At 42.0% G+C, this 14,544-nt stretch overlaps 1 protein-coding gene across 6 annotated transcripts in view; it reads left to right on the forward strand.

Moving 5' to 3' along the window:
* Positions 1 to 14,544, forward strand: part of AUTS2 (activator of transcription and developmental regulator AUTS2) — a 1,121,759-nt gene that overhangs the window by 277,698 nt on the left and 829,517 nt on the right. The gene's annotated exons all lie outside the window — the stretch shown is intronic.

Here is a 14,544-nt window from a genome sequence, read left to right on the forward strand (position 1 = left end):
TCATTTGAAGGAAGCAGAGGAAGGGAATGTGGTTCACAGAGCAGGTGCTGCTAATTAGAAGCCAAACAGGTAATTTCCAGTTTGCAGATGTTTCTTTGCAGAGGGAGAAATCCGGGATCTTATAAAACAGTGGTTCCAAAGCTTCACAGATCATTAGAATCATATTATGAGTGTTAGTAAACACACACTTCTGGCCCCTCCTTAGGACCTAATCTCTAGGGGGCAAGGCACAGAACTTGGTGGTCTTAGAAATTTCCTATTTGATAACGGCCAGGCCAGTTTGGAAATCATTCTTCTAAAGCATCAAGAGTGAATTTTTGGTGGTGATTTTTAGTGAAAAGATTGGAAAGAGCAAAAGGCTCAATATGATGTAGCCTCTGCAATTAGAGCTGGGGTCACAGTTCAGCCTGATGGGTAATGAGAGAGGTATATTGCCGAGAAAACATCTAAAGTGATGGATGTCAGTCAGCGTGGATGCAGAAGGATCTCAGGGAAGCGTCCCCACATCTGACACACAGGGAATGTTTTCTGAAGGCACATATGTGTCCTGAAATGAAATGCCAGAATGGTGTTGTAATAGTGACTATTAACATTTATTTGATGCATACCATGTTATAGTCATTAACAAGGGAGTATGATCTGTCATTCTCACAATGACCCCGGGTAGTGGGTGATAAGATGTTTACTTTCCAGATGGGGAAACTGGATCTCAAAGAGGTAAAGTGACTTATCTCAGGGCTCTCACAATGAGATATGAGCCAGGGTTTAGACCCAGATTTCTTTGTATTGCTCTATTTTCCCTGTATATTCTGCCTCCTTTGTTTGAGATTAGGATTGTGCATGAAGAGAAAGAGAACTCCAGGTCACAGGTTGGAGGGGGTCTTACAAGTATTTCTAGGAACTATGTGAGTAGTTAAGTCATAGGGAGTGACTTTGGTTATAGAAATGGTGTATGAAGGCATAAGAAGAAACATGATAAACTACCAAGTTCAGAGGGCAGAGAAAGAGCTGGAAAGCTTGAACGCAACCACATTTGTATAAAGATTTCTTTTTTTTATTTTAAAAATAATTGTGGAAAGAGTGGAGTGAGGGAGGAAGGGCTAGGGTCTATAAAAGGTGATATTCCTGTGGTATATGTGGCTCCCAACCCACGCTTCTCTGTATGAGGTATGTGAGAAAGGTCATTCTTCCCGCTGGAGAGAGGCTGCAGTGTGACCACTACCACTCCCCCAGGCCCTCCCTCCCAACAGGGTTGGAGGAAGGCTTCCTACCTTCCAGACAAGAAACCAATTTAATCCTGAGTCTACAGTAAACTCTGGTTCCTCATCCTTGACTCTCTAATCCCAGACTTCATTTGACTTTTCCACTCTCTGTGCTCAAAATTCTTCTTTCTCCCTTGTCCTCGTGTGATCATCAAAGAAGGCCAGGACTTGTATGTCTCAGATTCAGGTAGCTTTTGGTTCTAATGGTCATCCTTCTGGTACAAAATGGCACTTGAAATCAAAGCTATCCTTCTTTTAGGCAAAATATTTGAAAAGCAATTATTTTGACTCACTCCTTATGAATCATGGAGAAGGAAAGAATGAATCGTACCTTTCTGGTCAATGTAAGAGTTTTCAAAACAAGTGGTGTTTTTCTTATCTTCAGTGTTGATGCCAAAATATACTCCCCAAATTGAGTGTTGTGTTTCTAGTAGGAAGGGAAGCAGAAGTTGATAACTGAAATAAAGCTCTAATACTTTTCAATTGTAGTCTTCCTAGAATCACATGTACTATTTCGAAACCTTGAACAAATCGCTGTGTGTTGCTGGAAGGTGAGGGGTTTGGCCTAGGTGATTTCTCAAGCTCCTCTCTCTGAGTTCTGTGGTTCTTTAAATTGATGAACAACACAGAGACACATAATGTTTTCAAGGTCTATAAAGGAAGACTGCAGGAGGTCTGAGTGTATTTCAGTTCAGAGTCTCTAGTTGATAATTGTGTGAAGACATTTAAGAGAGAAAAGTGGGAGGCAGAGGCATGGCTACGTGTGTGTTGCCCAGACAGGTGCTCTCTGTTGTGTGATCATTGGTAAAAGATGACACACACAGGTGCTTAAGGGCCACAGCACATGCTCAAAAGCTTGTGCTAACGGTACTGGACGTTGCTTTCCTGTTGTGCTAGATGCGTGGACACATCACAGTTACTTTTTCCCTTGCCTTTGCCTCCTACCAGATAAAGTAGCTGAATCTGACCATCTTAACTGGGAGGGGGCCTTGAGATGAGAATGTCCTTGAGGAGAATTTCAAAATTAATGGATTGTTGCTTAGTGCCTCTTACTGAGGGAGTTATAATCGGAAGAACTACAGAGGAAAGAGGGCCGTAGGAGGTGAGAATTTCGTCTTTATTTTTGACTTGGTGAGAGTGGATTAGGTTTGCATCTTATTAGGAAATGGTACTTCCTGAGCAGGCACCTTAATGCACAGCTTTCCTGTAATTATGGGAAGATGTTACTCCTTCATAGAGAGGAAATAATAAGATTTTTTTTTTTTTTTTCTGAGAATCCGTTGAAGGCAACTAATCTTTTTACCAGGAGAGTGCAATTATATACTTTTATAAGAGAGATGCGTAGTTCTAAAATCAAGCTGCTTTTTCCTTCTCTTGCCTGATTATGAAACCTCAATTCTTGTGGTATTTTCTCATACTGGGAAAAGAAAGCTTTTTAACTGGCACTTAACCACCCCAGTGGAACTTACTTGTTGGATTATGTTGTTAAGTATAAACACATACTCACGTAGAGGATGCTGCGCTGGCAGCTGTCTTTTAAAATGGCTGCACCTTTTTATATGGCAGGTTTGAACATTCTCCTTAATTTCCAAAGGGGGTTTTAAAAAGGAAAAGAGGAATAAATTAACTTTTACAAAAGAATGCACGTCTTTCTGACCCCCTAGCCTTATATATATCCTGCACAGAACTATTTGCTCATGATGGGAACATTCAGACGTTATATTTAAACAGTTTTAGCTTTTAATTTTTAACTAGTACTTTTGAAAAAGTACTAGTAAAGATGTGTGGTAGAGTTTTTGTCCCCCTCTTTACTTAGACTTGGGACTGGTAAACCAGAACAGAGGCTGCCCAGGTTGTCTGTGTAAGGAGCCTGATTCTCTACCTGCCAGACTAAGTCACAGTGAAACTGCTAAGGGACGCAATGAAGTGACCCACGGCCAAACCCTCTAGCCAACTTAGGACTTCCTCAGAAGCATTTTTGGAAAATGTAACTCTTCCCAGGGCGTTGAGTTTTCTTTCAGTATATCTCACTTCTAGACCACAGGAGAGGATTTAAAATTTTACTACTTTGTAGTTGAAAACACAGAGAGCAAAGGAGTTTTAAAAATAGAGAAGCAATGAGGAAAAGTTAATGGGAGTTAGGAGAACTCTCAGATTTGGCTCAGAATCGGTGTTCCTGAACTTCCATTTAGTCCATTAGCCTGCCTCTTCTCTCTCTAGTAGGAACTGAACCAGAGGAAATAGGCTTAAATGAACTAGGAGGAATTTTTAGGCCATATGAACTCTTACAACAAACAGATACCAGAATGGATCATCAAAATAAACCACAGAGTCTCCCTCCTAACTGAATTTCAGTTTCTAAAAAGGCGTTCAGCTAAGGATGGGACTTCTGAGACAAAGAGGCAACCTACTGAGATTGCTTCTCGCCACAGGAGGATACCATTTGAGAGGGAAGTAAAGGGATTTGGGAATATTTCAGGAGCCTAGCAGGTAGACTCTAACTTTGCTGACGAGAATGGCTTGTGTGGTTTAAAAATCTTTATACAAGTTGATATGGGTGCTTGTAAGGAGTGGAAGTTGGGTCCTCTCTTTGAAAATCTAGTGTGGTGGAATCAGACTATGTGGAGAATTTAGAGCTGACACTGTAGATACCAAAAATGTATTCTGATGTCTAGGAAGAAGAGGGACTGATCCCGGTGCCCAGTCTTTAAAGTTAGAGCTGTTGTGGTTGCATCTGCTTTTTGTATTGCCTTTGCATGTTGGCCTTATGTGGAATAAGGTGGCTGTGTTGGTGGCACAGAAGGGCCCAGGTGACCGAGCCATCAGCTGTGCTTCCATCCATCCTGCTAGAGCGGTCTGTCTCTGCCCATGCTCGTTCCCGATGAGAGCGTTAGCTATCGGAAGCTGATCCTTTATTTCAGTGTGACTGACTCAGGTTGTGTGATGACTGCTTTGTGACATTGTTACTAGTAGAAATTAACTTGCAAAGGAGGATTTATAACGTGCAACTTTGATTAAACAGATCCAGTTCAAGTCCTATTTCGGAAGACGGCTAATTAGTTTTGGGTAGAAATCCAGCCTGAAATCACACAGGTATTTATCCAGCTTGACTCAAGAGCCTACAGATTTCTGGAAATCAGAACATTTGAAACACTAATGCAATTAGGGATTATACTTTGGTAATGAAAAGACCTGTGAACCTCGTGAGGTCCTCTTTCATAAGTACATTCGTTATAGCGGTTAAATGACTGGAGGTACATTGAGCTAGTGTCAAGACATTGAGCTGCAGTTAAACCATTTTTATTTCATACTTGGGACCTTCATGTTCAGTGTGTTCTTGGAGTTTCATTTGCTTTTTTCAAAAATTGTGTTGTCACATGAAGGTTACAAACTGAGATAGTAAATAAAATCCTCTGTTTTTCCTGCTGATGAATTTAAGTTGCACATTATTTTTTTCCCCTTTGCTTAAACTACAGAAAGAGGAATAAAAACAGCTAGTAAAAGGTTGGGAGGAGAAAGACTGGCTTATAACTGCTCTTGGAATGTTGATTAACTCGAAATAAGGATAAGATGTCAGATTTTATTTTTTTTATTTTTTATTTTATTTTTTATTTTTTTTAAATTTTTTCTTTTTCAACGTTTATTTATTTTTGGGACAGAGAGAGACAGAGCGTGAACGGGGGAGGGGCAGAGAGAGAGGGAGACACAGAATGGGAAACAGGCTCCAGGCTCTGAGCCATCAGCCCAGAGCCTGACGCAGGGCTCGAACTCACGGACTGCGAGATCGTGACCTGGCTGAAGTCGGACGCCTAACCGACTGCGCCACCCAGGCGCCCCAAGATGTCAGATTTTAATATCTCGAGGAACCCACAATCCAGGCTTGTCTCTGTTCAGAATTAGGTGTGTATTGTATTGGAGGTATTTGGAAAACATGGGACTAACACAGTAGCAAGTTACATGAATGTTTTGGTTGTTATTTTAATTTGGGCATTTGGAGACAGCGACAGGTTTTTTTTTTTTTTTTTTTAAGATCTAGAATTCTGGTTTTGTGTCTCCTGTCTCCTTAGCTTGTTGTTTGGGATATATTCCACCAGTCCTGGATGTTGGTAAGAGTGATAATAAGCATCATTTGACCTCAGTGAGACAGATGTTTGGAGTGATGTGGCCAGGAATAAATCTTAACCCAAGTGACATAGATAATATTTAATTAAAAATTTGGTGAAAATTGACTACCACATCATAAAACAAAACCTACAGAGAGAAGACAGGCTGAACTGGAAAAGGATCTGCATGCAATTTAAAAAATGCTTGAGTGATCCTGAGACCTATAGAAATGGCTCCATTGAAAAAAAAAAAAGAAACAAGAGTGGTACTCTCTAAATCCCAGAGTAAGAATATGTTATATGTGTGTATGCATGGAACTTTATTAAGGCTCATTTAAATTCTGTATGTCGTGGGGCATCTGGGTGGCTCGGTCGGTGAGTTTGGGCCTCGTGCCGGGCTCTGTGCTGACAGCTCAGAGCCTGGCCCTTGTTTCGGATTCTGCTTCTCCCTTTCTCTCTGCCCCTCCCCTACTCATGCCCAATCTCTCTCAAAAATAAACACACATTAAGAAAAAAAGTTTTTTTAAATCCTACATATTGTTAGAAGAGTAAGAAGGATCAAGCCAGAGAAATGGTTTTCAGCTCTGTTCACCATAAATTCCTATGGTATGGGTGATCAAAGACCGAGGGAGTGTGTTTTCCGTTTACACCACTCTTCTGATAGTTGCTGGGGGCTGATAGGACTTCCTTTCTTTATTTAAGACTGCATTTTGTGTTCATTTAATTTTAAGTTTTTCCCTTTTCCGATGATACGATGTTATCCGCACGTGGCCAGATCTTAGTTGCAAAATGCGAAACAAGCCTCCATGCGTTCTGCATTCTAATCTCCGCTCACAGCCTCCCGTCTCCACACAAGCCTGCACATGACAGGTAGTGAGTGGGAGGTGGGAGTGGGTGGGTGGCTGTGTGGTTTGCAGTGGTGGTGGTGGGGAGCCGAGCAGATGGCTGTGATAGCCACATGTTGCGAGATTCCCGTGGGAGTTGATGGTGGTGACAGGCGACTCACAATGTGCTATTTACAGTTTGGGTTTGCAGTCTTTCAGTGACATCTGAATGCTCTTTAGCAACTGCTTTCATTACTGCCTTTCGAGGAGCTGCTAATTGAAAATGAAATTGTGGGTGGGCTCTAAGGCAGGCACAGGCAGCTCTCTGTGGTAAATGTTGCCTGAGAACTGTCGGATGTCTTGATGCCCAATTTGTAATTCTTTTTCCAAGGAGGAAAAGCCAAAGGTGCATTTGAAGACTCCGTGTGTGCTCATAGGCAGAGCTGACTGCCTCATCCTGCCCAGAGAGCCAAATGTGCACTCACTGGGCTGGAAACCAAGCCATCTGCCCATGGCTCACCTTTGTGTGGTTCTTGTTAAATGTGAATAACTGCGTAAGGTTCTTATTTTAAGTCTGCTGACATCTTGTACTCTCCGTTAGTTTTTTGTAGGACATCATCCTTCCTTTTTCCTCTGCTCTTCTCTGTGCAGGAGAAAATGATTATCTGATCTCTTGAACCTTGAGATATTATATACAAGGTCTCGCAGAGAACTTTCCTTCCTATAAACCTTTTCCTATGATACCATTCTGTTGAGGGCATTTGGGGGCCTCCGGGCACAATGAGGGAAGAGGAAGGTGGTTGATTTGATTGGACTTTGCCAGTGGATGATGTTCTTGATTCTTTTATGACTGCTTCCAGCTGTGGGATTGTCATTTATACTTCATCTTCAGAGTTGTTAGCTAAAGCGTCAGTAGCATTTCTGAAATGGTAGCTTTTGTAAGTGTTGATATGCCAAATTATTTTATTGGCCATTCTGAAAATAGTTTTGCACAGAGGAATCTTGTGCTGAACAAGGAATGACCTCCCTCTTGGAAGTATTGTTAGCTATCTTTTTAATTAAATATGAAGATAGATACAATATTACCATTCTTTTTAGCTTTCCCTTGAACATTTCATTTCAGTGAATACTGTCTGAGACAGAACTGCACTAAATTCTGTGCTCTGTTTGAGTAGGACTGATATTTGCTTTTAGACAGTCCCTGAAGCTCGGGCTGTGGGGACCTGATGGCACACCCTTTGCTGTGCTTAACCCTCAGTCCCACTAGACCTGCCTTACCATGGGAACCCAGCTGTTTTAATGTACTTGAGTTACTGCTGGGTCCTAATGATGTTTAAAAGAACCTATTTTTGGTATTCTAAATGATTCTAGAGCATTGCCTATTGATGCAAGTATTGATAAATTTTCTATGTCAAGCAGATATAAGAAAGTCTTGCAAGAGCTCTGGGTCTTTACCCACGTAGGGCTCTGTGCACATCCTTACCGTAGTACTCATAAACACACATGGAGAGGACACCAGAATGGCTCACAAACACGGGCAAGTCTGTCAGGGCCCACCTGGTGTCTTTTAGGAGCCCTGCCTTGTGGCCCGCTGAGACACAGCCTGCAGTCATTGGTCACAGCTCTGCAGAAGCTGCCACTTTGCCCTCGCGTCTGCCTCCAGGGACACAGATGTGGCGGGTCATTCTGTGACCGCTGCACCTGCATTTGCTCAGGAAGTGCTCGTGTCATAGGTCTTGAAATCATGTAATACAAACCTGGACAGGTCCTAATTGCTGGTGATGGTTCTGAGTGGCTGAGATTGGCTGTAATTAGATTGAGAGGCAATTAGCTGTGTGGATAGGGAACATACAGAATAATGTTTCTCGAAGGGTGGTCTCTGGACCACCTATGTCAGGACAGCTCCAGGGGTCTTGTTAGCAGACACATTCCCAGACATCACCCCTGTGTGGAGCCAGAGTCCCTTGGGTGGGGGCCAGAATGTGGCACCAGCTTCCTCAGGTGACTCCAGTGCACGTGCTGCCAAGAATCAGACTTGGAAGTGAACTGACTTGTCCTGTTGCTTATTTTTAGAAAAGGGAAAAGGAACAGTACTATGTTGTTTGCAAAACTGGTAACAAATCTTAAATTTTTAAACCACTTCTTGTGTGAAAATAATTTATCAATACTAGGATCTATTCATGTTCTGTGTATTTATTTGCCAATTAAGGTTTTTTTTTTTCCCAAACTGGCAAAAAGAAATATTTCTTCTAAATGCTATAGATATTATATTACAAAAAATTATGTTTTCAAAATGACTGCTTTTTAGTAGGAGTGTACTAGAATATCCCTTTGGTAGAACAATTATGTTATATTCCCTTCTCTGTAAATCTACCAGCTCCCTCAAATAATGCAGCTTTTTATACATATGGTAACGGGACGTTTTTCATTTTGCATATTTCTCTGTTTTCAGCACTACATTGGTTTGTAAGTTGTGCGAGTACTCCATATTAAAAAAACTGGTGGTGTTGGGGGCAAGTGTGAGTGAGATCTGATAATTCTGGCTATGCATTGGTGGGGGCTGAAGACCGTTAACTGTTTTCTCCATTACCAAGAAAGCTTCAGTGTAATAAAATGTTATACTTGAATTTCTGGTTTGGGCTCAACAAATTCAAAGGGAAATATTTTCCTTCCTGAAACCAAACAGAATGAAGGTCCTCCGAAGAATTTTTGTTTAAGTAGCAGAACCTACACTTAGGATTTAACAGCTGCCCGAGGTGTGTCAACAGTAGGTAGTATTTGTTTTTAATGCACTGATTGTGCTCTGAGGCCAGACAGGCTGTTCCCCTGGAGCTGAGTGCCGAATGATCTACTGAGTAGTTGCTAACGAAACTGCCACCCTGTTCGAGTAAGACCCCTAATAACAACTTTGGATTTTAAATAGAAGTACTGTCCTTTGGCTTCCCTGAGAAGTAATGAAGGTGATGAGAAGAGCCCCTGATGCTCAGGTGTAATATAAAGCGGGGTAACAGGCCAGCACGCATTGCTGGAAGGTTGAATGGTGCTTTTTGAAAACGAAGCAGCCCTGGTACGCTTTCCGTTAAACACGCAGAGTTCGTCCTAGAGTTCCCCTGTACAACATAGAGATGATCGCTGTCAAGCTTTTTAAAGCAGATAAGTCTATTTTCTAATTCAAAGGTGGTATAATAAAGAGTTAAGCAGCCCGCTTGCAAAATTTATCGTCACCTGCTTCTCACGTCCGCAAATGAAAACTCTAAATCTGTATTTGTCACGTGAACAGAGCAGGGGGGAGGACGGACAGAGGCATGGAGGGGTGCAGTCAGTCATGTGTGCCAACCGCATGGGGGTATCTGCCCCCTGCTCCCTGGGTTCCGCAGGTTGAGTGAGGAGACGCACTGACAGACCGCACTGTTTTAAGGGAAGGATGTGGACTTGAAATAGCCTTTCCCCAGGATTCTGATCCTGCTCTTCTCCACCTCCTCTTCCAACCTCGCAGCTCATCTTTCTCTTTCCCTTCCTGCCTTTGAGCCTGCCTTCAGGCTAGACCTTCAGCTCTTTGGTTTTCATCTTCCAGACAGCATCTGGAGCCTGCTTCCCGACCCAGACAGATAGAATTGCATGGGAAACCACTTAGGTCTGCTCTCAAAGTTACAAGTGCCCTTTCCACCTCCCGGTTCCCTGCTCTCTTGACCGTGGTGGCCCTTTTCAGTCAACATTTATGCTTATCATCTTATCGGGTGGTTTGATAAGATGGTTCAGCGATGTTTCACTCATTGACGTTGTACTCTCTCATTACAGGTATTTCAGGGGACATCCAGAGCCAACTAAGTGAAACATCAGCCCATTACTGTAGGAGGAGATGTTAGGTCCTAACTGAGTGTGCGCGGCTTGCTGTTCTTGTTTCTGTCCTACCCCCCTGCGCTCCATGAACACCACACTGCAGCTACGGTTGCTGTTATTTGCATGAGCCCCGTGCTTTCTCCACGCTGTGCTTATGCTGTTCACCTTGTTTGGAACAGCCTTTTCCAACTGTCACATTTGTCTTTCAGCAACTGCCTCAGAGATGCTTATTGCTTGAAGCTTTTATGATTTTTTCCTTCAGAATTAAATGTATTTTTTTCAAAACTCCCACAATCCTTTGTTTATAACTAGGGTGACCCCAGAATTTCTCACCTAATATAGGACATTTCTGAGCGTGAAAGAGGGCACTATTAATAATTACCTAGGAACAATAAGCATGAATCAGGACTTCCTGGAAAACTGGCTTGTGTGGTCACTCTATTTATAATTCATTCGCTTTTGACCTTTTTTCATTTTGTACTCTTAGAGTGGCTGTGTACATGTCGTTGTCCCCACCTAAACCCAAACTGTCTGAGGATATTGCTCTGTGACCCCACGAGGGGTCCAGGCTTGTGTCACATGTAGAAAGGTAAAACTCTTGAAATCCTCAGCTGTCCCTGCCTTGAAAAAATTCATGTTTCCCATTTTCATTCTTGAACCCTTTCAATGTATTCTTTATATCCCAGCCAGTGTGATCCTTTAAAAATAAGCATTGGATCATATTATTCCCAGATGTAAGTCCTCTTAATGGCTTCTCCACGTATTCAAATTAAAATTCAGTCTCCTGTGAGCTACAGCACTTGGTTTTGCAACTCCCTTTCTTCACTTCAGCACCTGTTAGCCTCTGTCTCTCACTGGCGCCTGCCCTCGGACCTTCCTTCGTCTGACACGTCAGGTTCTTTGCCACTGTGGTTACCTTACACGTGCTGTTCCCTCCACCTGAAGTGGTCTTTCCCCTGCTCTTTGCATCATGAGCTCTTTCTCGCCCTTTGGTACTGAGCTGAAATGTCATCTGCTCAGAGGGACTCTTCCTGACCCTATTCACCCCAGGTTTTGCCTTTAGTCCTCTGTCCTTTACACCCATCCATTTTATTTCTAACGCTTAGCATAATTTACACTTTTTTTTTCCTGTATTCTTCTTTCGTGTGTGCCTCTTCTGCTAGAATCCTGGCTCTCCTGAAAGAAAGTATTGTATCCATTTTCTCCACCTTTATGTCTGTCTGTCTGTTGGACATTGCCTGGCACCTAAGAAGGTGCTTAATAATTGAATGAAGTTTGGCATGATTACTATTTTTTTGATTGATGATGTTGCCAATCACATTCTCTTATTGTATTCCAATGTTAATTGCTTACGGGAAAAAAAAAAAAAGCCCATTTAACATGACCTTTGGTTTCCCTCTTGGGGGATATGAAGGTAAAATGAGATACTGATCAACACATACACACCAGGCAGAAACTTATTCCAAGATATCACTGCCCTCCTGGTGGATGCTGTCTGCTCTTCTCCCATGGGCGCTATCAGCAGTCTGTCCTCCCAGTGTTGTAGCCCATCAGGATAGCTGCACCATGGCTGGGGCAGCCAGGAAGACCTGGCCTTGGGAAACTACAGCCTTCTGCCTTTCACAGATGATCTGAAAGCAGCCTGCCAAGCGGCAGAGACACAGCTGAAGCTGGGTGGGTGTGAGGTGGAGTTTTCTGAGCACTCTTGTACATGCAAATATTTGTGTGGGGCTCTCCTTTTTTTTTTTTTAACCATAAACTTACAAACTATTTTTAGCATCAAAGCATGAATAGCAGTCTTTGCACTATAAATTGTTGTCCCACATGCCCTCTCTCTAAAATATCTTGACTTTAGAAAACAGTTTAATTTTATGTCCTTTATAAGGTGGCTTAATTAATTCGTTCTCCACATACTTGCTTGGTCAGCAAAGATTTACTGAGCATCCTTTGTGTGTGAAAGTTATACCAGAGACTCTGACATAACAGAAAGGATGTGTGTACCGTGGCTGCCCGTGATGTGTGCACAGCTTGGCAGAGCCACCCTGGCCTCGTGCAGAAGTCTTAGCGTGAGGGAGGCATCTGGGTGGATAAAGTGCAGTTTGAAGGGAGACACGGTTGAGCGTCTCTTAGAGAATGGATACCTTCAGATATGTGTAGGAAGGCCCTTTGAAATGGTTTCTTTTCCACCACACTGTTTTTCTTGACCTCCTCTCTGCTTTTTTAAGAAACTTCTGAGAATAAGACTCTGTCTTACTAAAGGCATCAGTAACTGTTACATGTAGTGCTGTGTTGTTTTATTAGTTGTCTCGTCTTGGGTTCTTAGTTTTACAAATACAGTCTTTGGCAGTCTCGGCTGCAATTTATTGGGAATTACCTGGCCCAGTTATTTATTATTAAATAACTATTATTAGAGAACTAGATTATCAAAATCCTAATGGATGCCAATTGTTTCCAGAAGAGGTACAGTTTTTAGAAATGGATGTGCTATGGTTACAAACCAGTTGTTAGCTCTTACTCTGGGAACTCATGGTATAGGAAAGTCCTGTTTCCGTCTGGAGGTGCAGGTAATCTGTACAAAGAAGAAACCAAATATCTCTCACTTTCTGTCATTCCTGTTTACTTGGGAGGTAGACAGTCATTTTTAATGCAAGTAGAGCTTCAGATATTCTAAAATATTCAAAAGGAATATTTGCGTAGACACTGCGATCGTAACACTTATAGTGCAAACACTGATGGGGAGTGTACAGTGAATGATCCCAGGTATGGATTATAGATCTGTTCCCAGTTTGCTAGCAAGTTATTTTTTCTCGCAAAAGATAATTTGTAAATTGCTGTTTTGGGGTTTGGAAATCCTAACTTTCTTAGCAAGTGTTAGAAATGGTGGTTTCCCAGTGAATTTTTCAAAAAACTGTTCTGTAAGGTTTACTCCTCCCCTCATGCTCCTCCCTTCCCCTTGGCATCCAGTCATTAAGTATTTCTTGACCATAATACACTCTTGTGGGCAGACATAATTTTAGGTGCGTGTCACAAACAAAATGACAGAAGTCTCTGCATGGGAGGAATTTATGTTTTGGTCCTTATAGCTACGGACAAATGCATTTAAATGTCCAACCCAGACCTTCTCAGCTTTGAGATTCGTAAACCCGGTGCTTATCACAGTTTTTTTTCCCACCTGGAACATCTGCAAGCATTTCAAACTCAACATGTGTCTCATTGACAGCTACTATAGTAGTTGCCCTCAATTTGCTCTTTCTCTTTCATTTCCTCCCTTAGTTGATGTGCGCACCATCCACTAGACATCCAAGCCATTAATCCGCTCATGCCGGAAACCTGGAAGCCCTACTCCTCTTCCTCCTCCTATCTGCACATCCTGTCGACTCATGTCCCATGTATTTCTCATCTGTTTCTCTGCATTTACCACTTTGCACCGTTTCTGTCACTGCATTGGTCAGGTCTCCCTTCTCTTGACTATATTATGACAGTAGCTTTCTACCTAGCCTCCAGTCTTGCTGTTCTGCGATCCATCCTCCAAATCCCTTCTAATGGCATTTTGACAACATGCAAATTGAATCATGTTGCTTGCTTGAGGAGTTTTCACGGACTCTCCTTTCAAGCTCAACTTCAGCTTCTTTACATGGCGTAGAAGCGCATGCACATTTTATACCTTTCGGAACTCCCCTGGCTTCCTTTTGGTGCTCCCTGACCCCAGTGTGTACCCCTGTCACATCAGCCTTATCTATTTTTTAAAATGTCTTCCTCCATCCACCCCTACAAATCTGACTGTCCTTTGCCTTGGTGAGTCTGATCTTAGTTACGTGTGAGAAACACAGTCACATGAAGTCAGAAACGGCTGATTCCATCTGTGAGAATACCTATATTTTGAAAAGGACACTTTTAAAAACTGAGAAAACTTCCAGTTAGGTAAAATTTAATGTAGTGCAGGATAAGTAAAAAGAAAAGTCTTTAAAGGATCCTGAGAGTAGACTGTGGAGTGATAGTCCAGAAGTGTTCAAAAGACAAGATTTTTTCCATGATGATTGTTGCTGGGCACTTATATTAGGGTGGCAGTTGGGAATGACAGAAGGTTTTTTGTTCATGGAAGTGTTTGTCAGACACAGGAGTTGTAAGTCAAGGACTGCCTGTACTCAGTTTTCTGGGGCTTTTCATCTCTACAAGTGTTGACTGTGTTTCTATGTGAGTGAATTCTTTGAAGGTTCAAACCAAGGAGCAGTAGACCTTATCTGAACTTTTCATTCTCATAAGTTAATATTGAAATGAAACTTTATCGATGAAAAGGCATTTTTATTACCAATTTGTATAAACTTAGTGAAGATTTAAAAATGTGATTTATATTGGCTTATTTTTAAATAAGATGCCTGAAAAAGTGACCACAGATGTGCTAAAAGGTTTATTTGAAGTAAACACAGTGTTGTAGTTCCTTGGCACAATTATTCCGTATTTTGTCTTGGTGAGTCAAGGCACAAAGCAAGGACAATGATAATGTAGAAAACAGCC

This window comes from Leopardus geoffroyi, chromosome E3 (genome assembly GCF_018350155.1).
Source record: "Leopardus geoffroyi isolate Oge1 chromosome E3, O.geoffroyi_Oge1_pat1.0, whole genome shotgun sequence".
In the NCBI taxonomy this organism is placed as follows: Eukaryota; Metazoa; Chordata; class Mammalia; order Carnivora; family Felidae; genus Leopardus; species Leopardus geoffroyi.